A 24,989-nucleotide genomic window follows, 5' to 3' on the forward strand; every position below is an offset into this window, starting at 1 on the left:
TGAGGAAGCAAGAGAGCAGTAACAGATGCACTTGACTGCTGACAGCAGTGTAAATGTGCAGTGGAGCACAAATCCCCAAGGGAAATACACCTTGCTGCTTCTCTCAAGTGGGGAGAGAACAAACCCAGACTGACTTCTAAGAAGCCTAAGCACTTATCTCTCTACCTCCTCTTTTCTGCTTATTTTCTTGTTTTTCCTGATGCATTTTCTCTTATTCTACTAGAACTTCCTGATTTTCTTTTTCAATGCCCATCTTGCAAGTATTTTAAGGCTGGTTTCATGCAGCTGAAAACTGTCAAAAGCTTAAACTACCCTTCCCAGAAATGAGACTATGCTGTGTGTAAATGAGACCAGAGAAAAGTCAAGTAGTTTGAAGGAGGAGGAGGAAAATACAGTTCCAACTAAGGGAAGGGTGTACAACTCCCAAGAGAAAAGACAATGGAAGCTGAAGGAAAACAAAACAACTGCAATACCCCCACATTAGATGCAAGGTGTTTTATACAGCAAGGATTTTCATTCAGCAATTCATCTGAGCTAGACTGAACTGAATCCAGAATATAAAACAATTTTAGTATAACTCTTTGAACAAACATTAAATACCTGAGCATACAAAATGTTGTATGATTTTTTTCCCTGCAACGTAAGGCAAACTGAATTTCTTAGTAAGTATCCTCAGTTATATCTAAGACAAACACACCACTGAGCTACAACTCACTGAGCTACAGCAAATCAATTATTTTTTGTGATACCTAAACAGTAATGTGTCCCCCTGCTGTCCAAGAAACCACTCTAAAGCCCATCAGAGTCAGTGCTAAGGTTTCAGTGACTCAGGAAAGCTCAGATTCACATCCTTCTTGATTTAATACCAGCTCAGTGACATCTCTTCATTTACCTTTACAATGACACCTGTACAAAGACAAGGACCATAAAGATGTCTGTCTTCTCTTGGTATATTTATTCCAGTGTCACACAGCACACCTGGCAGGTACCTGCTGCTGCAACAGTTATCTTTATCAGCTAACCCCAGTATCATCCACAGCACATTAAATCTAGAGAGCCACAGGCTGTAAGGAGGCAGAGACAGGGACTAAGACTGCAGTGGTGTGGTCCACAGGTTTTGCCTCACTTGGAAATGAAGGCAAGGCAGCTGCCCTCCGAAATCCACCATTAAGCAGCACCATCCAATGCCTGTTTTGATGTCCTCAGGCTTCAGTCGCTGTCAGCTGTGGGAGTTACTTCTTGTGACAGCATTTACATACGGGATTCACGTCAGACAAGCACAGACAACTGAGGCACAGAATCAGAGAATGTTTGAGGTTGGAAGGGACCTCTGAAGGTCATCTCATCCAGCCCATTTCTCCAACAAGGCTACTTGGAGCTGGTTGTCCAGGACCACATCCAGATTTTGAATATTTCCATACATGAGGACTTGTGGTAGTTTTGGCTGTGGTGGAATTATTTTTCTCCCCAGTGGCTGATATAGAGCTGTAATTTGGATTTTTTCTGAACACTGGGTTGATAATAGATGTTTTTGTTATTGCTGAGCAGGGCTTATATGGAGCCAAGGTCTTTTCTGTTTTTCATGCTGTCATGCTGGTGAAGGAGCTGGGGTTGCATGAGAGGAGACACAGCCAGGACAGGTGACCTAAATTGACCAAAGGGATATTCCTGACTATACAATATCATGCTCAGTATATAAAATGGAGGGAAAGAGGGAGAAGGGGGGGCATTTGGAGTGTTGACATTTGTCTTCCCAAGTAACTACTGCATGTGATGGGGCCCTGCTGTCCTGGAGATGGCTGTACAACTGCCTGCCCTTGGGAAGCAGTGAATTCCTTGGTTTGCTGTGCTTGTGTTTGCAGCTTTTGCTTTTCCTGGTAAACTGTCTTTATCTCAACCCAGGATGATGTTTCACCCTTCCAATTCCCTGATCCTGCTGGTGGGAGTGAGCAAGCAGATGTGTGTGGGGTTTGGCTGCTGGCTGGGGTTAGACCATGACAAGAATACAAAATCTCTCTGGTCAACCAGGGCCAGCTCTTGGGTACTCTCACAGTGGGAAAAGGGGGGGGGGGGAAGTTTTCTAATGTTCATAACCTCTGTTGTGAACAGTTTGTGTCTCTGACTGGAACTGACTCTGCTTCTGTCCCCTTCTCCTCTTGAGCTGGCAGAAGCTGAAGGTCAAACATGACATCCTCCAGGTTCACAAGCACACACACACTTGCTCTCTGGTTGCCTACTCTCTGTCTGTGTCAGTGCTTGCTGCAAACAGATGCACACTCTCATGATAGCTGATGTTGCAGGCACCCCACACCCATGGGTGCCCCCAGATAGCTTTATGTAGGGTATAAGGGCACCTAAAACCTCCAGTCTGACACCAATAGCTGGCAGCCAGTCCCCCCAGCCACTGGCAGTCACTCCATGTAGTACTCAGACACATGGATGAAGAGTGAGATAGTTAAGAAAGGTTTGAATGAAGACAGGACAGACTGTGGTGATCAGGCACAGTGCTCATTCAGATTGGTGTACTTTATAAAGAGCAATCAGCCTCTTGGATAGCCCTTTCTGGATGATCCTCTCTTTGTTCCTCTGATTTCTTCCCCTAAACATTTCTTCATCTCTTTATGCAGGTCTACCAATTCTCACACCTCTGGTCCAGCACTCAGGATCTTAGCTTGCCCCATCTCAACATCTCCAGGTAAAATCTTCTCACACTGCACATATCCTTACACAGATAATGTGGAAAATGTCTGCTCCTCTTTTCACAGAGGAAAAGGAGAAGGAAAGGAATACACACAGATCATGCAGCAGTGCCTGCATTATGAGTCCAATGTGAGAGCTGACATGAAAGCCTCAAACAGTATCAAGTTCAGGCATATCCTTCTATTCAAGGTCATTGAACTTTTTCTGGCATCTGCAGCAGTTCATGTCACTGGAAGCACACAGCTGTGACGTGGTGTCCCATGCCACACAATATACTGCCTGACATGTATGATCATTACTGTACTTCAGTATCACGAACTTTTACTGTATTCCTGGAAGCAGGTAACTCTCATTACAAAAATTGCATTTTTAATTTCAGAACTAAATTATTTACATCCACAGCAGTTCCAAGGAATGAAGATCTGACAAGATTTCACTGTAAATGGGCAAGAACTATTGTACATGCAGATCAAGGAACAATTCTCTTAAGGAGTTATATCAGCTGGACCCCTTAATTGCTATTCCTCACTATTGCTGGTTATCTTTGATTCTGTAGTTGCTATAAACAAAAGAATGAGTTTACCATAGGTAGATATAACAAGAAGTGTGCTAAGACTGATGGTCTCAGGCTGGCCCAAATTTGCACTGTTTTGATAGATTTTCATATTTTTAGTAAGAACCAAGAAAGAAACACTGTTCAGCAGGAATGTTTAATGAACCATGCTGATTCTTCTCCAACTCCTCAGTAGTTGCTTCTCCAGATCTTCAAGAGCAATGCCATAGTGCCATAAACAAAGCAGAACTTCATTACATCTTCATACTGAAGATACCTACTTGATTATTTCATCCCAATCTGCAACAAGTCTTTCTGTCCATGGTCCATATAATGGTGCTTCAGGTCAAGCTACCCTTGGAGGTCACCACCTCTCTCCACTGATGCTACTGTTCCTCCTGTACAGCTGTGAGTATTCCTAATGGGCAGCTTTTGCTAGAATCTTTGTCCATGCCATTTCATTGATTGTTTAACCTTCTAACTCTTTGCCATGTCACTAAATCAGTCATCCACTACTGTCCTGGACTCATTTGACATAGAGTCAAAGACTCATTTCCTTTCAAAGGGTGCTTTTACCCAAATAAAAACTGTAGGATTCCCCACTCAAACACTGTTCACATTAAAACAAAACTTAGAAAAGTTATTTTTAATTTGTTCTCTTTTTTTCATCATTCATCCAGACTAGGTCTTGTTTCACATAATGGCCTGCTGAATATTCGTCTGCAACTGTATTTTAATTACAAGGTAATTGATTGAAAAACTTGCAGGTATAAGTACATATATTTTGATTTCTACCTTACTGATATCTGAATCAAACTACTTTCCTATAATTCTTAACTTTAATCAGAGATAGATATGGGTTTCAGATACACAGATAGCTTGAAATGGTAGTAAAATTTTTGCACCACCTGTCTCTTTTACTCTGATTTTCTACTGCAATTAGGCAGCATTAGGTACCACCAGCATCTGGTATCTACTGTAACATATCCTAAACAAATGCTAGGCAGATTCAGAGAGCTGCAAGACCAAAGCAGGCTTTCATCCAGCTTAATAAATATCTTGAGGCTTACGTCACGTCAGAACGGCACAGAATGTAAAGCTCTGAATGCTTAGGACAGCTGTCCTCCTTCCCTGCCTCCGTGGCCTTTCTGATTACACTTGTACCCAATCCCATCCACTGGCACTGTTTCCCAAGTGACACAAACACTGCAGCAGAGCAGGAGACAAAAAAATCTTGAGCTGAGTGTCAGGATGGGTCGTCAAGACGAGCTGGGTCGTCAAGATGTCTGGGTATTTATGACAGGACAACAGCAACATCACAACATCACAGAAACCAGTGAGGTTGCCTGGAACCACAATGAATTCTGTGAGTGATAGATCGTTGTTCTTTTCCTGACAAAGGGACCCAAATCAGCTGCCTGGAATTTCCAGTGCATAGGAACTCTTGACTGGACACATATAGTTTGAGGCCATAGTGTCACAGTTATCACTGCCTTATTTACACCTCAGAGTCTGTTCAGTTGTGTTGGCTGCTTTTGTGCAGTGAAACCACACAATTGACAAAACATATGGTTAAAACACCAGCTGGCTGAAGTACTTGTACTATAAAAGTGAGAAATAGGTAAGGATTAATTCCTGGATACATCCTTAATTTGGATGTATCCAGGAATTAATCCTTATTTATTGCTCACTTTTCTCCAACCCTTGATTATGTTCACTGTATGTAAAAAAATGTGCCTTTAAAAAAAAAAAAATTAAATTTGCTTAGCATTACCTTCCACAGAGTAGTTTTTTGCTGGCTTCTCAGATTAAACAAAACCCACAGTATTTGCTTCCTCTGAAGGTGCCTACATACTAACCCTCAAACTTCACATTCCCACTGCTGTTTCACTGCAATTGCTAGACAGAATATTGGTATCTGTATTGTATCATTGCAGCCTATCAGCACAAAGAAGTCAGGACTTCTGAGAACAAGGTAGGAAAAAAACAAATAAATAAAACAAGTTTGGGTTTTAGGTGTTTATAGAATTGTAAATTTCCAGATGTGTGAAAAAAGAGAATGATTCTTTGAAGATATTGCAAACAGGTAATGAAGTAACAAGGAAATTGGGATTATGTGTTGACATAATAGTGGACAGTTACCTGGAGATGAAAGACAGACATAGATCATGGTAAACATTAGCAGTGAAATAAATAATTTGCAGTGATACCTTACCAGCAGTGTGCCTTTGTGCCTTTCTCCAGCTTTTTATTATATTTAGAGTAAAGAATTGTGCTGTTTTTCCTAGAGTTGAGATTTGCCTATCATTACCTTCCATGCAGTAATTCATATCACAGAAGCAGTATGAACTTGCCAGCAGTTTGTCTTTCTGGCCAAGAAGGCAAATAATATCCTGGGGTGTATTAGGAAGAGCATTGCCAGCAGGTCACAGGACGTGATCCTGCCCCTGTGCTCAGCCCTGGTGAGGCCACGTCTGCAGTGCTGTGTCCAGTTCTGGGCTCCTCAGGACAAGGGAACCATGCAGCCCCTGGAGCAGGTCCAGCAGAGGGCTATGAAAATGATTAAGTGTCTGGAACATCTTGTACAAGGAGCTGGGCCTGTTCAGCCTCGAGAAGAGATGACAGAGATAGCTGCAGGTATCTGAAGGGAGGGTGTCAGAGGGTGTTTCCAGGCTCTGGTCAGTGGTGCCCAGCACAGGACAAAAGGCAGAAAATGATGCACAGGGAGTTCCACCTGAACATGAGGATGAGCTCCTTAACTCTGCAGGTGACTGAGCACTGGAACAGATTGCCCAGAGAGGCTGTGGAGTCTTCTTCCCTGGAGATATTGAAGAACCATTTGGGCACCATCCCGTGCCATATGCTCCAGGATGGCCCTGCTTGAGCAGGGAGGTTGGACCACAGAATCTACTGTGGTCCCTTCCACAGGACCCATTCTCTGATCCTGTGATTCTGTTACAAAAAAATAATATTCCAGAGAGAGGAAGTGTGTGGGAAAAGGAACCTTACCAAAAGGACACCTTAGGATTATATTTTCAGAAGTTTTCTGGGAAATGCTAATTAAGCAACCTGCATTGCATTCCTAAACTGTAATATAAAAGCTTTGACTTGAGCTTCAGCTTTGTGTCTATAAAAGGACTAATATCCTTTGTAGATGGTTTTTTTTTCCTTCTTAATCCTAGGTAGAATTAGTATAAGGATGTAAAGAAGATAAAGCTGATTGTGATAGCTGCTGGTGAAGACACTGCCAGAGAGCTTGGAAGATCTTGTCTCTGCAGGAATCATGAAAGAAGACAGTAAATAGAGGCCTGTGTAAGGGAAAGTAAGAGCTCTGCTCTGGACTTGGGGAGTTCAGATGGGCAACAAAATATGATGGCTGGTTTTCTGTGCACTTTTGATTAATAACACACTTTAAACTCATGTATGATACATGAGGAACAGAAATACTGCCTTCATTTCAGCTGGAAAAAAAGATATGGCACAGAAAAGAGAACAGACACATGTAATCTCTAACAGCAGGAAAGAATGTGTGTGCAGTGTTACTCCCTTTCTAATGGAAGTATGACAGGAATTTCCTCATGTGTCACATACCCTGGGAAACAATTGTGCCTCATGACAACCACACAGAAATAGTCCACTAAAGTTCAATTCTCAGGTAATATAGAGCAGCTGTCTCAACAGTTTGACTTCTGATTTGCTGTGTGCCTTATTCATTATTATTGCTTGCTATTCCACCTCCTCCCACCTCCCCATACCTCCCTTAATAATTCTCAAGAAGAAAGAAAAGGAAGATTTCCACATGTCCCATCATTACTGTCAGCCCAAAGGATGAGACAATGACCAGGTAGACAATGCCACTCACTATCTCTCACCACTCAGACACAGAGCAAGCAGGGTAACACATAACTTACCAATATAACTAATAATGACATCCATTAGTCTCTCCACAGCCAGTCAAACCTCCTGCTGATAGAACCCACAGGCACTTGGAACCTGGTAGGGTAATTCTGGTCATGAAAGCAGCCAGCCACATCCAGCCCCTCTGAATTCACAGCTGCAGAGTTGCTATATTCTTCCCATAGAGGACTTGACCTAAAGTTGGGTAGGAGGATGTAAATTGCTCAGGGGAACAGCACCACACATAAATTTGCTTTGTTCTTTAAATCTTTCCTAGGGACCTGCTATTTGCTGTAGACAGGGCAAGGAGGACACCAAATGTACCTCTAGGCCTGGTATAATAAAGTCATTCTTATGTTAAGACAAAACTTATGAAATATGCACCAGGGATGTTGAGGAGGAAAAGGTCAAAGAATTGATCTACATTCCAGAAGCTAATGAACACTTGTTTGGTGAATGTAATCTGTTGAAAAAAAGAATAGAAAACAGCAGCCAATGAAGGAGGAAAGATAAATCTTTGTGAATGACAGAAATCTGAAGAGAAACCAAGTATGATGACATCTTTCTAGACAGATACATTATAACTAAAGATCAACACCAAAGATCAACCACTTCCTCCAGGAAATAATCTGAATAGCAGCTATCCAAAGAGACCTGCCTGTAAAAGTTCTTTAAAATTAATAATATCCAGAATCACCTCAGATTTCTTTAAAACATTCAAGGAAGTTTCATGACTTGATAATTCTGGCAACCATTTACAAGATGACCAACTAGTATTTCATTTACCATTCTTGGAATAATTATGTGCATTATTAAAATTTGCATATGTAAGTGTTTACACTGACATACCATAATGATGAGTAAGGGACTAGAGCAACTGATATACAGGGAGAGGATGAGGAATCTTGGCTGCTCATCCTGGAGAACAGAAATGTCAGGGGATTTTATGAATGGGTATAGATACCTAAAGGGAAGGCATAAAGAAGACAGAACCAGGCTCTTCCTAGTGATGCTCAGGAATGTGATAAACTATAGATTGGCCTTGGGGGACTGAGATGTGGCCAAGGGAAGGGCAGGAGGAGGCTCTTAGTAACTCCAAAGTTACATTTGGGAGGGAAAGTTGGTGAATGTCTCCTCCACACCTCTGACTTCAATCACATTGCATTGTGTTGGCCATCAGTGAAACTGCTTTGATCAGGAAATGTCTACTGCCTTCCTTATACCACAGAATGTAGCATTTGGTGAGTAAGGAATCCAAAATAACAGAGCAAGGTTTCCATGATATAGTACTTGTCTTTAGACAACTGGTCCATTCAGATGCTGGATTTTATTTTAAAGCTTAATTTAACTTCTGCAGTATGTTATGACTCACAAACTCCAGTTTCAAATAGGCTAGTTTCAGTGCTTTCAATATTGCAAATTATTTAAACTATATGCAGCAATGTAATGATGAATATCAAACTTCACATTAAATATTATATTTATAGTATATGACATATTAGCTTGCATTCAAGAGATAAGTACATATTTGGATATTGAATTGCTAGCAAATGCTTCTCAGGTCTAAAGAGGACTTTCAGGCCACAATGAAGGTGTGAATTCTTATGAATTCTTAGGATATGCTTCTGTCTTCTCTTTGCCACTGGGAAAGCTCAGGACAGCAGATGAGCCGTGGGTGGAGGGCCCCACCTGCCCCACGCTGCAGATGAGAGGGCAGCCAGGAGCCAGGAGAGTGCCTGGGTGAGAGGCTGCTCCCAACAGCCTTGCAGCTGCTATTGCTGTGGCTCACCAAGCCTGGCACCGAGGGGAGAATGAAGGAAGCATTAGACCATTTTCCAGAGGTCTCCTCAGAGACAGCCTGCCCTCTGAGCTGGGTGGAGACAGCCACAGCCCCTGGCCATGCAGCTCCAGGCTTTGCACTCTGCCCTGCATCTGCCCATCCCCTCATCCCCCTGCTGGTTAGGGGGGTCTGGGGCTCTGCTCCTCTGCTGCAACTCCTCCTCTTTGGTATTTGTGGGGTCCGGCTGTTTGTCTCTGTCTCCACACACGCTTAGGATGGTTCTGGCAGGCTGTGTCTCAAAAGATGAGTCTGGACTCCAGGGTTTTTCGGTCTTCAGAATTGTTTATTATATCTTATCTGTAAAGTCCCTTCTCTGCCCGACTGGGATCTGACCAGCACGGCAGCCAAAGGCACTCTGGCCACACCCAAAGCGGGCACATCTTTTATAACAAAAACTACATATATCATATTTACTTTTTATCCCCAATACCTATCACTCTTGTCACCGGATACACTCTCACCCCAGACCAATCCCCAAGTGCCAACACCACAGCAGAAGATGGATGACAAGAAGAAGGAGGAAGAGTCTTGTGACCTGCCTTGTTTCCTCCATCTTGTCTCCACAACCCCCCTGTACAGAAACCCCAAAATCTGTAATTTACCCTATAACTACATTTTCCCTTCACCATTCACACCCGGGTAATTCTCACAGGTTCCATCTCCTCATACATCGGTGGCACATGCCTAGATGGATCAAAATCAAGCCACCAAGTGCTTTTGGCAACATTCCAAGACCCCCGAGACCCCCAAGGGTTCTCTCGGTAGCTCTGGACATCAGGAGTGATGTTCTGAGTTCCCACAGTATTAACTTCCACATGGAATAAAAAGGGACTGAATTTTCCCTCTCTGAATGGCTGTTTTTGACGCTGTGCCCAATCTCCCTAAAATTTGAATATTAAATATCATATGAAACTATCTCCCCTAGGAGACCATATAGAATAAACCTGGTATGCAACACTCAGTACAGGTGAGAGAAGAACATTCATTTATAGTAGTATCACAAACAGTAGTATCACTACTGTTTCTGTTCAAGGAAAAGAACTTTTTCTGAAACTCAGAAATCAGAGTGAAAAAGACATTTGATATCTAGTCTAGAGTGGAATATATATATTTGTGACACAAGGCTTTTCTCAAAAATAAGATCTATTTCCTAAAAATTGTATCAGCATTCACCTTTGCCAGACCTTCATGCCTTTCCTGGGGAGCTGAGCTAGGTCAATTTTTGTTCAGTGTAATGGGACTTACGGGACCATTCCAGCTGCTGTAACTCCAGCACTGTGCTTCAGATCATTTATTCTGAAAGCAATTTTTTCCAGGATCATTTATTTTGGAAACTATTTTAGTCCCTACAGGCTGAGAAACACAGTGAAGGAAAAAAAAAAAATTTGGAGCTTCTCCAGGATTTGCACAGAGATAAATTTACACAAAGATCTTTCCCACTCTCCACATGACAGCATAAAACAGCATAAAACTAACCTAGGCTAACAAAATAGGGAAGTGCAAGTGTGTTGTTAAAAGGATGTTGTCTACAGAAGGTAAAGAACAAAAGAAAGAAACTTAAAACCAATAAAATGATACAAAAAATACTATGTCAGTAATAATAAAAGGAGAAATTATTTGTCAATCACTATTTCATACTACACCACACTCACATACTATCTTTGAAAACTCTCTGTCCTTTATAAATAGCAAACCAAAGAGGCAGATTTTCAAGGCATGGAGAGCTACTTCATTTGTCTTTTCCACACACAAGTTAAATTAAAAAAAAAAAATAAGCCAAGAAAAATGACTAAGACAAAGAGATATTCAAGGTCAAGAGTCAAAGTATAAAAAGGCTTCTTTCTCAAACATGGTCTTTTTATTTTAGCCAGACTCTCATTTATCTTCTGATATTTCTGCCTTGGGAATTTCATTCATAGTTTTTAAATAACCCCACTAAGCATCTTAATAAAAACAATCAGCTTATCCTTTATAAAATAACATTTTGTAAAATAACTCTGTTACACAAATGCAGGAGTGCTCAATCTCCATCCCTTATGATGCTCTCTGAAGATACAGATAGCACAGAAACACTTCAGAAAGTGCTTTTATTTGGGTTCATCTTAAATTGAAAGACTGCTGGCTATATTACAGGCACTGTCTTCAAAACAGCTAGTTCTGTAAAATACATTTACCAGAGAAAACAGCTTTGCCCTTACCAGATAGTTTAGCTATTTCCTTCTTTCTTTTTCTTTTTATTTTTAAAAGGCAAAATATTAGACAGCTGTGGCCACATATTTTGTCTAGCTACTCATCTTACTCCCTTGGGCTACTCTGAATAACTTAACTGCAACTGAAATCCAAATTTGGCTCACTAAATTCATTTGACAGATGAACTAGAAAAATGTCATTTATAAAAGTAACTTGGATATAGCCATAAAAGCTTTTTTCATTTATCAAGACATTTTCTTTTCCTAATAAATACATATAACAAACAGGTCCTGTCTGAACATAGTTAGCTTTGTAACATCTGGCATACGAGCACTTCTGTCAAGACAAAATACAGATTTCAAATGTTTGACTCTGACAGAGCTTTTAGTGTGGCTGGATTTTTTTTTGTCTTCAAGTTTACCCCCGAAGCCTCTTAGCTTATGGATAACTTCACAGAGTAATACTCATATCCTCATGTCACTTACCAATGACTGCAGCACACTCAGTGAAATAATACAGCCATTCCATTAATAAAAGAAATGCAGGAGTACAGAGAAGGAATTGATGACTTCTCTCCTGTCCTCTCCTCTTTCTTTTTTTTCTTCCATCCCCCCACCCCACAATTAAGGTATGCTTCCACTCTGTTATGAAAATCCCTTGGCACAAAATGCAAACTAACATTGTCTTTGTAGAGAGAAAGTAAAAAATGACAGCGGGGCCAGAATGAACAAATAATTATTTCATTTGTGAATATCAAGCTCTGTAGGGAATTTTTGTGTCAGCTCCTTTTCCTGTTTTTCATTTCTCAGCAGCACCAATAAAGTTGCCCTTGTTGCTGCTCAGTGGAAGCCAACACCACTAGATGGGGCCCCAAGGCAAGAAGTTCTCAGCTCACACGCCAGGTTCATCCTGAGAAGCTGCGTTTCCAGAGGAGTATTATTATAATAAGGGCAAAAAGCGGTCAGGAATATCACAACCCCAAGTGTGTGTAAGAGCTCGAGCTGAATTTGTAATTTGGTTCAGAAGGGTACTTAAATTCTACTAGCACCTGTACCAGGAGGAAAGCATCGACCCTCTAGCACACAAATTCTACCTAATCCTTAAACCCACCATTCTTAAAAAGGTGGGGGGGGAGGGAAAGTCCCTGCATTTTACCAACAGAATTCAGAAGATTTTTCACATAACTGGGTCTGACTACAAGGAATTATGGCTACACCTACTGGCCGGGTAGGACAAGCACAAAATCACCTGTAACAAGTAGCACCATGTGTTTCCTCCCTGTTGGTCCAGACAACAGCAATGCCACCATCCCTTAGGAAAATATGTTTCCAACAAGCTACAGTCCTCAGAGACATTTCAGTTCTATCTTGGTCTGCTGGGAACTCAGCTTCTCACAAAAATGCATAAGGTTCCCTGCTCAGATTCTGCTGCATAGATCTACAGAAAATGTTGATCTTCACATACTTATTGAAAGAAAGGGTCATGAAACAAAAGCCTCTGCACTTCACACCCAGAGACATAACCACTGGTCCAAGACATTATTGTGATTTTTATTCACTTCAATGCACAACTGTTTCTCATTTAATCCATTCAAAGTTGACTCTCAGCTGATGATTTACCACCTTGAATGCAACTGTCCTACAATGTGAGTGCAGACTGCTATTATATGGCTTATCCCCACCTGCAGCTGTGCCTGAACTCATTACCATGGACTGTCTTTATTGTCAGTGGAGAAAACCTCTCCACAAATGCAATTCATTCCTTTCCAAAGTAAAATTTGTCCTCCTAGGCTGAGTAGTTCAGACACAGGTGCCAAAGTGGCAGAGGTCTTAGAGGTGTGCAAAACCAGCCCCTGCTTCTGCTTCTCAGAGGTGACATTGTTCTTAGCCTTGTGTTTAACAGCACATGCTGTAAGAACATGAGCTTTTCTCTCTGATTCATCAGATTTGCAAAGTAATTTTATTTTTGTATATCATCACTGCTCAACAGCAAGTGCAGTGATGGGCACCAGCCTCCAGCTCAGTGAAGACAACCTAGACTTGCTCATACCAAAATGGATAACATCCAAGCTGAGGCTGCCTCAGTTGTTATCCTGTTTATGTCTGCCTGGATCAGACCCTGGTGTGGCAGCCTTCTCTAAAGGCAACTTCTGAAGGTAGAGCACACTGGCTACTCATTGAGCTTCATCTGTCAGAGGGATAACCAGCCCTAACATTACAAAGAAAAGGAGGGTGGTCATAGTGGGTGACTCCCTTCCAAGGGGACAGAGGGCCCCATATGTCAACTGGAGCCACCCCACAGAGAGGTCTGCTGCCTCCCTGGGGCCTGGGTTTGGGCATCAGTGAGAGATTTCCCTGGCTGATTCAGCCCTCTGATTATTACCCACTGCTGATACTCCAGGCTGGCAGTGATGAGATTGAAAACAGAAGTGCCAGGGCAATTAAAAGGGACTTTAGGGCACTGAGTCGAGTGGTTGATAGGGCAGGAGCTCAGGTAGTCTTTGCCTCAGTCCCTTTGGTGGCTGAGAAAAATGGTGGAAGGAGTAGGAGAGCCTACATTATCAACAAGTGGCCCAAGGGTTGGTGCCATCAGCAGAATTTTGGGTTCTTTGATCATGGGGCAACATTTTTGGCACCTGGCCTGCAGGAACTGGATGGGCTCTGTCTCTCTGTCAAGGGCAGAAGGACTCTAGCTCATGAACTGGTGGAACTCACTGAGATGGCTTTAAACTAGATTTCAAGGGGGAAGGGGATGCAGCTGGGCTGGCTGGAAGCAGGCCCAAGGGTGGTAAGCCTGAGTTAGGGGTGAAATCATCAGCCCAGCTGAGGTGCATGTACACTAATGCATGCAGCAGGGTAACAAACAAGAGGGCCTGGAGGCCATGGTGCAGCAGCAGAGCTATGATGCAATCACCATCACAGAAATGTGACTCACATGGCTGGAGTGCTGCACTGAATGGCTACAATCTCTTCAGGAGAGACAGGAAAGGGAGGAGGGGTGGAAGGGTGGCCCTTTATATTAGGGAGGCTTTTGATGCCATGGATATTGAGACTAATGATGATGAAGATGAATGCCTGTAGGTAAGAATTAAGGGGAAGACCAACAAGGCTGACCTGCTGCTGGGATTCTGTTATTGTCTACCCAGCTAGGAAGGACAACTTCCACCACAACTGTCCACCAGCCAGGTAGACAACTTATTCTACAAGCAGCTGCCAGAACCAGAGGACACAGTCTTAAGCTGTGCCAACGGAAATATAGGTTGGATATTAGGAACAAGTTTTTTACAGAAAGAGTGATAAAGTAGTGGATTTAGCAGCCTGGGGAGGTGGTGGAGTCACCATCCCTGAATGTGTTTAAAAAAAGACTGGATCTGGCACTCAGTGCCATGGTTTAGTTGAGGCATTAGGGCATGGGTTGGACTCGATGATCTTGAAGGTCTCTTCCACCCTAGTGATTCTGTGATTCTGTGAAGCTAACAGGAGGTTGCCAGGCATGGTAATTCAGTCACCAATACTTTAACAATATTTAAATTCCTCTCTTTTGGACTATAAGACATGGTGCTTTCCCAGACAATTCCTGAGTACAGGCAGGATTCAGCCAGAGCAAAGTATCATTGCCCATGGTGGTTTGGAGGCAGTCCTCCTAGGTGAGATACCTTTATAGCCCAGTATAAAGTAGTTCTAGGGATGCCAGTAGTTCTAGGGATCAGCCATGACAGCCATAACCCTGTTCATTTTAATAGAATATAAGCATATATTTGTATGTACTCATCTATCTATCTATCTATCTATCTATCTATCTATCTATCTATCTCTCTATCTCTCTCTCTATCTATCTGACAATACCAAGATCTGGTAGACTTAAAAATGAGGCAGTTGCTGAGGATGGAAACTGCTAAGCAAAATTGGAGTGAGGGCAGAGGAGAGACAATTACCACAGTAGCCTGCCTTGCACAGTATGGTGACCCTGCAACTTGTGCAAGGCAGGGTCACCAACCCTCTTGAAAGTCTGTAATTGTCACAGGGGGGAACAGCATACCATGTGAGAGCTGACAAATTTCAGATGAAGGAATGGAATCATTTAAGTGTATATTCAGGGTTTAACTGGAGCAAAGAAACTAAAACAGACAAGGCTTGTCTATGCTCACACATAGGCTGCCTCAGGAGAAGGAGCATGAGGTCCACTTTTCTATTTTGTAGTGACCAAAATAGAAAAGTGCTTGTGAACAGGCAGGCCTGGAAGAGCCTCTGGTTCCTGATGACAGGAAGCCTTCCTCAGGAGCTGTGCAGAGCAGCACAGTGTGCAGTGTGCACGCTGAGCAATGCCATCTCTCTGCCTTACAGCGCTTTCTAACCAGACTCTCCTCCCATCCAGTAATCTAAGGAAGGGGGAAGGAGATCTATTACTTCATCCTCATATATGTGGCAGCTTTTCTTTTCTGCCTCCTACGCTTCATCTGCCACTGCTTTAAGCCTGCCCACTCTCCCCCTTTCACACAGCTCTTGTACAGCTCTGTGTCAGATACTCCTTCATCACCTGCATGCCTTGTTTTGCCAAGGTCACTTTCTCACATGCCATTATCAATTGTTCTTTCTCTTCACATCCTTTTCATGAAGCATTTAATCAATCAATCAACCATTTTCTGTGTTTGCTATCCTCTTTGAGAGCTTTTCATTCTCCAAGTTACTTTTCTCCTGTGCTTTATTAGGCTACAGTCTGCTGAGCTCTCCCCAAAGTTTAGCATGAGATTACATGTGAGTGGGTGAGCCCATAAGCTCTCAGACTGTGCTCTCATGCTAATTAGAAGCATATGTTGTTAAAAACACAGCATCATTGTTCAATTAATATTGAAATTACTTAATAGTACTCTACGGCCTAAAGACACTTCTGGAACTTACAAAATACTGAGTAATCCATTTCAGGCATTGAGATTTTTAGTAATAAACAAATGAAAAATAAGGAGAGGTTGAAACTTTAGGTAGATTAATAAGAATATTACTACCTTAACAAATTTTTCATAGTATCCAGCCTGAATATTTCTAGCAGGAGAGTAAGCAAAAATTAATCTGATTTCTTTCTGTGTTTCCTAAACAAAGAGATCAACTAATTATTGATATTTCTCTTTTACACAATAAAAGACTTTCCATGTTCCCCACTCAGGGTTTCCTTTCCTAAATCGAACACAGCCAGTGCTATGAAAGGTTTTTCATTTCCCAAAACTCATGTTGCTTTCCTCTGAACTCCCTCCACTGAATCCACATTTCCAGTCAAGGACAATGCCTGAAAGTAGGTGCAATATTTCAGCCACTCACCTATGCAATTAATCCTCATTTACAAATAATGCTCCAGTTCAGACTTTTAACTAAATGCCAGATTTCTCCTTGCTGCATAACAGACTCACAAAGTAACCCAATATCCTTTGTTTTCCCAAACTATCCTGAGGGACTTGATGGGATTCTGTCACCTGGACAGAATTGGTAGCTGCCCCCTACCTCCATTTCTCATTTCATTTCACACCCACAAGAGAAGCATGCAGTGTCATTCATCACTTTCACTCAAGGTGTGAAGGGAATGCCTTTCTTCTTCACTCCCCTTAGGAATAGCCCACAGCTTTCTCCCTGTCCTGCAGACCCCTTGCTTTTTGCAATATCTGCCTGACTTCATCCCCAGAAAAGGATGCATACTGAGACACTTGGTGTGATAAAGCACTTCTGGAGAGCAAACTCCTCCTTGTTCTCATGAAGCTCATTTTTATTGCCAGCCGTGGCATATGGGAGAAAAGACACGCTCAGGCTCCACGTGGGTGACCCAGACTGTAGGATCTGAGGAGGAAGCAGGAGGAAACTGACACATTTGTTACTACAAGGCCGGAGCAACATGACACAGACCAAACTACACCAGGAATAGTGTCCAGGACCTTGTTCAGAAAGAAGAGATGAAATAGACTATTTGGCCTTAAAAAATAAATTTAAAAAACCCCAAACCCAGAACAAAACAAAAACACCATAAAGCTTATTTCAAGAGTCACATTGCCTAAAGAATCTGGGAATGGGGGTGGAAAGAAAACCAGACAGGAAATTAAATCCAGGACATTATTAACTTTGAATTTTGAGTTTTCTTCCCTGAGATCAACAGAACAAAATCTTTTAGAGGAACAGGATGTTCAGATCAGCAGCCTGAGCTCACTCTGGGCACCTGAAAAGCCAAACAGGACATATGAGTTACTTGCTGCCCCCCTGGAAAGTCATGTACCACATGAAGCACACTCAGGTGAGTCTCCATGAAAACTGCATAGCTCAGTCATAGCCTGAGTGAGGAGAAGCAGGATCTGCATCTATCAAAATATTCACACCACTTGTTACAGTTCTGGATCTACTACACTTCCTAGTCAAGAGACTTCACATCTTCTTGTTGCTGCACCTTCCACTTCTACGTTTTACTGTTTGCCATCCTTGTGCTACTTCCCTTTGGCAGCATTAGAGTCAGTTTCTCCAACACTGTCCTGCAATTCCCTACACATTTTCAAAGCTTATTTTCTTCTGAAAGAGGAAAAAAGCATAAAGCTAAGGCATTTCATTCAGTTCTAACCTGTTGGAGCAAAGTTACCAAGAAAATACAAATTTTTAAAATATCTACAAGACATTAAATGAGATTTTCTCCCTGAGGTATTTCTCTTTCTGTGCTTGCCTGCAAAGATGGCAACACTGTGGCAAGGACATATGCTGAGTTTCCACACAGAATAATCTCACTGAATCCCACAGGTGAAGTTTGATCTAATTACAGTAAAAAAAGACTTGTTCTCAATTGTCTCATACCTGGGTACAGCATTTCAGCAGTAAGACTATGCTGGCAAAAACTGTTAAGCTGAGCACAAACATCTGCTGACACAGCAGCTGTTCTACTTAAGGTTCAAGGATATTTTAGGAAGAAAGATAATGCGTGTGTATGGTAGTACACAATACTCTTTAAGCATTGGTAAAGCTATTCAAATGCAGAGAAAACCTCTCAGTGTTACACAGAATAATGACTTTGATGAATTGGTTAAGGTTTTAAAGATGTAATGTTTTCTGTGTAAGATGCAGTGACCCCTCTGAACAGCAGAGGACATTTAGTTACTGCAACTTGTCTCTTGAATGGTGTCCAGAGAGAAGAACAGTGGGACCAGTGAGGAAACTCAGCCTGGGGACAGGCAGAGAGAAAGGCTCTTTTGTGTGGCAGCAGAGGCAGAATCCCAAATGCTCATTTTCAAACACGGACAAAGGAGGAAGGGCAACATTTATCTCTTCTGTTTTTTCTATTTTTTTTTCCAAGGTCTGCAGCACAAAATCCCTCCTAAGCAAGCTGTCAACAAGGAGGAGGCATCCTGTGTGCAGGGGCCCAGCCTGGCAGATTAGCAGCATTGCTCAGAGCAAACCTGACGCAGCAAGAGAAGCTGCTGTGAGAGGACCCAGCAGGGGAGAGCTCTGAGAGCTGTGTAAGGAAATAACAGATACAGCTGCCACTCTAATCATTGCACCAAGTTTCCAGGGATGGCCTCATCTTGCCATGCCACTGACCCAGCGTGGGATGCCAGAGGAACTCACAGCAGCCAGCGGAGAAGATGGCAGGAATTACAGCTAAAGGAAAACTAGTGTAGCAAAGCTCTGTATAAGCTTAATCCTGCATACCACACTGTGCTGCTGCTGCTGCATTTTGACTTCCCTTGTTAAGCAAGACATGCACTGCAGCAACTGGGCTTCTCTGCTGAGAGGAATGCAAACTCTAGATCAGAGGGATGACAAGAGACACCATTGCCTGCAGTGCCTGTGGCCCACAGCTGAGCAAGAATCAATCATGTTGGGTTTTATTCCAGATCCTGGGGCTCCTGAGCCTTTTGCATTAAAACTCTGCTGCATAAACCACCGAGAGAGGCACCAGACTCTGAATCTGGTCTGCAGCAAACAGCAGTGTCCAGCACACTTTTGTGTCCTCTCTCTCAGCATCATCTTACTGTCATAAAGAGAGGATGAGATGCTCTTCAGTTTGAAGAGTCTAGGACGATGTGATTTTAAACTTCTTAAAGTACAAAAGGCACTAGGAGATATGTTAGTGACAACACTATTAAGAAACTCTAGGGCAGAACAAGTGCCACAGATTTTAAAGAAACAGAGGCAGCATCACATTGAAAAGAGTCTTTTTAGGCAGCAAACACAAGGTATGAATGTGCACAGTAAATCCCAGTGAACTGGAGTACTTCTGTTCTAAACAGAGACAAGATTTGTGACAAACCCAGTTTTGTGCTCACTGCCCCTCCATAAAGATATCAATTGCTCTGGTGATTGCTCTTAAGGGCTTTTTCCAGTCTTACTGATTCCATTAAATTAATTCATCAACATCAGATTTTTTTCCAGGCACACAAAACTGACTCATCTCCACTGCATCACAGAATGTTCCCACATGCCCTGGGAACATAAATGCCTCCTTGAGCACAGCTGAAAACCTGCAACACTGTCATACAGCTCCACATTTGCATTATCTCCCAGTCCACCAACTAGGCCTATCACACTAGCAATCCCTCATTCAGACAGACCTCTCAGAACCTCCTTTTGGGGTCAGCAATTGCACAAAATGCAGGGAGAGAGATTAATCCTGTGTATCAGAGGCAATTGTCAGTGCATTATTGTATGTGAGGGAAGAACAGCTTCATCCTTTTCTCTGCCCAGGGAAATGTGAACTCTTACTATCACATCCTGTTGATGCAACCAGCAGTTTAGAAGTGTTTCTAAAAGCCTTTCTCAGTCTTTTCTGGGCCAACTGCTGCACATGGCATAAAATAATGAAACATCTGATGGCCAGTACAAGGGAAAAAACTCCATAGTCTATTTTGGAAAGTAGACATTAGAGTTAGGTATTAGTGACTCCTTCAGGATTTTTTAAAAATAAACTGGAGTACTGTCATATTCAAGCATTTTGGTGACTTAAACTCTAAGGTTTTGCTCATACCATCTTTCCTAGTTAGCTCTGCTGTGAAGACTCCCTAAGTGAACTGCACCTTACCCTGGCAGAAAAATTGTCTCCTTAATTACAGTGTTACCTTGTTCACTGATCACAATCAATAACATAAACAGAGAAACTTTCTGCCAATCTAACTCACTCCATCTTTACCAGGCCATTCCCACAATCAGCTGACTTATGCTTCACAGATGTCCAAGTTACCCAGCTACAGGGGTAGGAAGCATCAGAGTTCTCCTAGGAATAGCACCACCATCCAGTACAGGCTTAAATAAGGGTCGTGAATTTGCCATGAGGAAATGTAGGAGAGAGAAGGAGGTGATGGGGAGGGATTGAGGTTGTCAGGGGTTCCCAATGCCACAGGGAGCTGTAGCCTTCTGCACAACTGGGTGCTCTTGGCATGATTATAAAAGCTGATCTGCTTCAAATATAGCCCAGAGAGTGAAAGTAGTGTGGAGCCATTAGGTCTGGCACCAGAGATGTCCTCCATCCTGTAAACAGGACGTAGAGCTGTAACAAGGACCATGAGTGTCTGTTTTCCTGTGCAGGTAAAGTTGTAGAAGCAGAGGCATGGGCAATGCCTCTGCTTCTACAACCTCCTCCCTCTCCCTGCCTGCTCCCCTCAGCCTCCCCTGCTCACTGCACTGCTGTGGTGGGGACAGCTGGGAGCAGCCCTCTAGGAGTTAAATGAATCCATGAGGAAGCAGAACCGGGAAGAGCAGAGCCCAGCTCCCAGCTCCCAGCCCCTCTCCCTGCTCCTCACAGGCTGCTGGAGAGATTGAGCCAGGGCTGTCTGACAGCCCACTGCAGCTCTGGATTTAAACACTTTGGATAGACTTGAGGTAGAGACAGGAGAGGTTTGATGCCCTCCTGCCACACGATTTCTAACTGACTGAATGTTACTCCATCAGTGTTTTTAAATTTGTATTAACCCTGCAATAAATAATGCTCAATACTGTTTTGCCCAAACATCCAAAATTACGAGCTCTTTCAAATCTTCAAAAGGTGAAAACCAAAGCATTTTTATATTTTTAAGCATTTCAGGTTTTCCTGCATATTCTGATCTGAAATTACAGTGTTTTCTTGTTTCAAGGAGGTACAATATGTAACAGCAAGCCAAATATGTGACCCAGGGGAGGTATTTAAACAGAAGCTGAGCACAGCTCTCAAACAGGCTATAAATCTTTCATCCCTCACTCTCAAGCCTCTACTCTGTTTATGCCAAGTGGAATTTACTAGAGTAGCAGTTAGTAATGCTAGTGAAGGAAACTGCAGGCTGGGTGTGAGAACAGCCCTTCTGTCAGAGCACAGCTCTTGTCTTCCCTCCATGCTTATGCTCAAGTCAGGTCTCATCTGCTGTGAGAGATCATTATCCTCCTGCCTGTCCTGACACCTCTGCACTGCCACTATCACTCCATTATTTCTCATCCATCCCACCAGCTTGCATGTTTATGCAAATTTCATCTGTCTTTTGCTTTGCTATCACCTGCTTCATTGAAGTTTATATGCCACCTACTAGCAGTAAGGCAATAGTTCTGTTTCCTCCCATGAGAGAAACTGAAATCTTATGGTTAATGGCTTAAACATTTTTTTTTAAAAGGACTTTGCCCATTATGGCAAGATTGTATAAAGAAGCTGTGACCACTAAACCCTGTTCCCTGTCTGAATATGCCTCCTGACTGGAGCTGGACTGTGAGCCAAGCCACCTAACAGGATCTTGAGAGAAGGGTGGTACTACTGACCAATTATCTTGTGTCTAAGGAGAATGGATGCACAAGGAAAGCCAAACCCAGCAGCTGTCCTGAAATTCAGCTCTAGCTGGGTTTGGGGTGAGGGAAGCCATAGCCCACAGACTCATTTGCTGAGGCCAGGTTTGCCTGGCCAGGGTGAGAAGAGCAGAGTTTTTGGGTGTGTGGTGTAACCCCTGGTCAGAGGGAACACCCACCCTCCCTTACACAAACTGGCTCAGTTGTAAAACCCCCTCACACCAGGAAGGCAATAGACATCCACAGGTCATTCATGTGAGAGGCAGTTGAGGAGGGATCATAAACCATCAAAGACCCCCAAAGCACCCCCAGAGTCATTCCTGAGGCCTTGCACCAGAGGACTGCACATGATGCAAAGTGATGCAACCAATCCAGAGTCTGTGGCAAGAGATGGTGTAAAATAAAACTTCCCTGCCAGAGGGGACACCTGGGCATTCCCAACTGGCCTGAATACACACTAACCCTCTGAACCCTCTGTTTTCTGGGACCAGCACCACCAAGAAGACCAGAAGAGGATCAGTGGGATGCTGCTGGGATCCACAGTGGTGAGTTTTCCACTTAACCTGCCTCTCTGCCACTCTTTCGCTCCCCCACCCCTTTCCTATTTTTCTCTCTCTCCCTCCCTCCTTCTCCCCCCCTCACATTTACTGGAAAATAAAATCCATGCTATTGGCTTTCAGCATACAGTCTCTTTTGCACCTTAATTTGGGCAGAGGCATCTCTGTAACAATAACCAGATCTTAACATCCCATAGTAAGTAACATACCTCTGGAAATACTTGATTTTTTAACAGAGAAGCATTCATCAAAAGACTCAAAATGCTGTTTGTCTTGAGATGTTTTTGACTGATTTTTTTCCCTCTTTTTCCCAGTTCTGTTCCACTGGTGTTTGCAATGGTCAGATAGATAACCTAACTTAAAATACTGCCACTAGTATCCTAATTCTGTCTTACATGGAACTTTGAACTGCATTAAAAAACACTGTTCACAATCCCAGTGCTCTCTTGCAGCTTTTTGGGATATCAAACCCTGCTATCATCATCATATTTCAACTAGTGATTGTAACCATGGGATATTTTATTTTAACTTATTGTGGAGTATATGCAGTCACTGTCACCTAGGAGATGCTGAATGAGTAGGAGTTAAGCCACAGATGATTTTGAAAAGTCATATTTTCCAGGGTGAATCAGATGATCCTTTCTTTAGCTGGAAGGTCTCCCTGTCACTAGTGAAAAATAAAACATTTGATGTAATCTCTTCTAAAAATACAGCTGAAAACAACTGTGATCACATCTGGCATTTTAAGGAGTAGTAAAAGGGGGTGTGTATGAGCAGAAAAGAGAAGAGCAGTGAAAGATGGAGAAATAGCACAAAGGCTAAGGAAATACTGAAATCCCAGTTACTTAACAACACACAAAGTAAAATTTATGTTTCCTATATATAATTATGTAAAGTATTCCCATGAGTGCTGAGCTCATAAACCCACCAGTGAATAAAACAAAAAAGAAAAGTGCAAAAACCAGAAAGAAAGTCATCTGCCTAGATACAAACTCTTGGAAGTGATGGGAGGCATCCTTTAAAACAGCCGAAATGATAAATTTTAAAAAGGTCATAAGAAAAGTGTCCTTGCTTTTCTAAATAGAAATTTCTTTTTCTACAGAATAAAAAGGTGGAGGAAAAAAACAGAGCCTGTAAGCTTAGCTGTGTGCACCAACACGAATATTGCCCTGCAGACAAAGCTTTGTCTACTGCCCCTTAATTATAGGAGCTGTCCTAGAATTTTCTTAGATCAAAGAGAGAAGCAAACAAACAAAGTATATGGGGAGAAAGAAAACAATAACGTCTCTGTTTCCTTCTTGAAATTTACTAGGGCAGCCACTGTTTTTACTGCAGTCACAGGCCTTTTCTATTTACAAATTCAAAGGCCAGTGCTAAACTTTAAAAGATGCTTGTGCCAGGCTCTGTTTCCAATTACCTGCACACCGTGTGGTTTCCCAAGTGGGGTTTCTGCTGAAACTGTAATCAGTCTAAAGTAAGTCACATTCACAAATGGCAGCTTGGGTCAACAGACTGTGCTCCACGTCCCCAGCAGCCCCATCCTGCCCACAGGAAAACACTGTCTTCACTATCACAAGAACCCAGCTAAACTTACTTGGCTCCAGTTCAGATGTATGCCAGCTATTCAAGACAAAATTGGTGAACGGATATGAGGGGAAAATATTAACAAGTATGCTTACTGTAGCACCTGTTTTTGAGCTTTCCCTCTTCTCAAACACCTTGCAGTGGTGAATACAAGAGGCTACACAGGATGCTTGAGCACCCAGAAGAAACAATTTTTCCTGTTTACTGAACCCCAGAATCTGTAAAGAATTTCCAGCACAGAGACATGCAAGTCTCCAGTTTTGAAAGGAAGCTATATGCAGAAGGACTGCTGGAAGCAGCTCTTTCCATAAGCAATTGTGCCCTTGAAATGGAGCAAAGCCCTCCTGCTAGCTAGCTAGGATGAAGACAGAGTTACCACACTGCCAAAAGGAACTGCTGAGTGTTTCTCCATACTTGGTTTTGAAATTTTCAACCAGGCTTGTTGTGGCAATCACCAGGGGTTGGCAGAGGCAAGAACTGACTGCTCAGTGAACTACACCACCAGATACATTTACAGTGTCTTGAACGGGGATGGCTAGTGTATTTTAGATACCCTTCAACCTCAGATCCTTACAACTGCACATGGAAAGACACTGCCAGAGGTGTCCCAGAAGCAGTTTTTTCAGGAAGCACAGATTGGTATTGTTCTCTTGACTTCATGTATCCAGATTTGCAGCCCTTGACAAGACCTATGAAATCTAATGAAAATGCAACCCTTTCCAGGGAATGTGTTTGGTTGGTTCTTTTCTTCCTTTTATGAGGGCTGTATTACATTTTTTTCTCTTTTTTTTTTTTTCTTTTTCACTTTTCTGAAAGAATTCTAAATTCTCTGAAGTTTACAAAAAGAAATACTTCAACACTGTAATGAGATTTTACCCTTTTAGGATGTTGGAATAGAAAAAAAAGGAAGA

Source organism: Serinus canaria, chromosome 3 (genome assembly GCF_022539315.1).
Source record: "Serinus canaria isolate serCan28SL12 chromosome 3, serCan2020, whole genome shotgun sequence".
Taxonomy (NCBI): Eukaryota; Metazoa; Chordata; class Aves; order Passeriformes; family Fringillidae; genus Serinus; species Serinus canaria.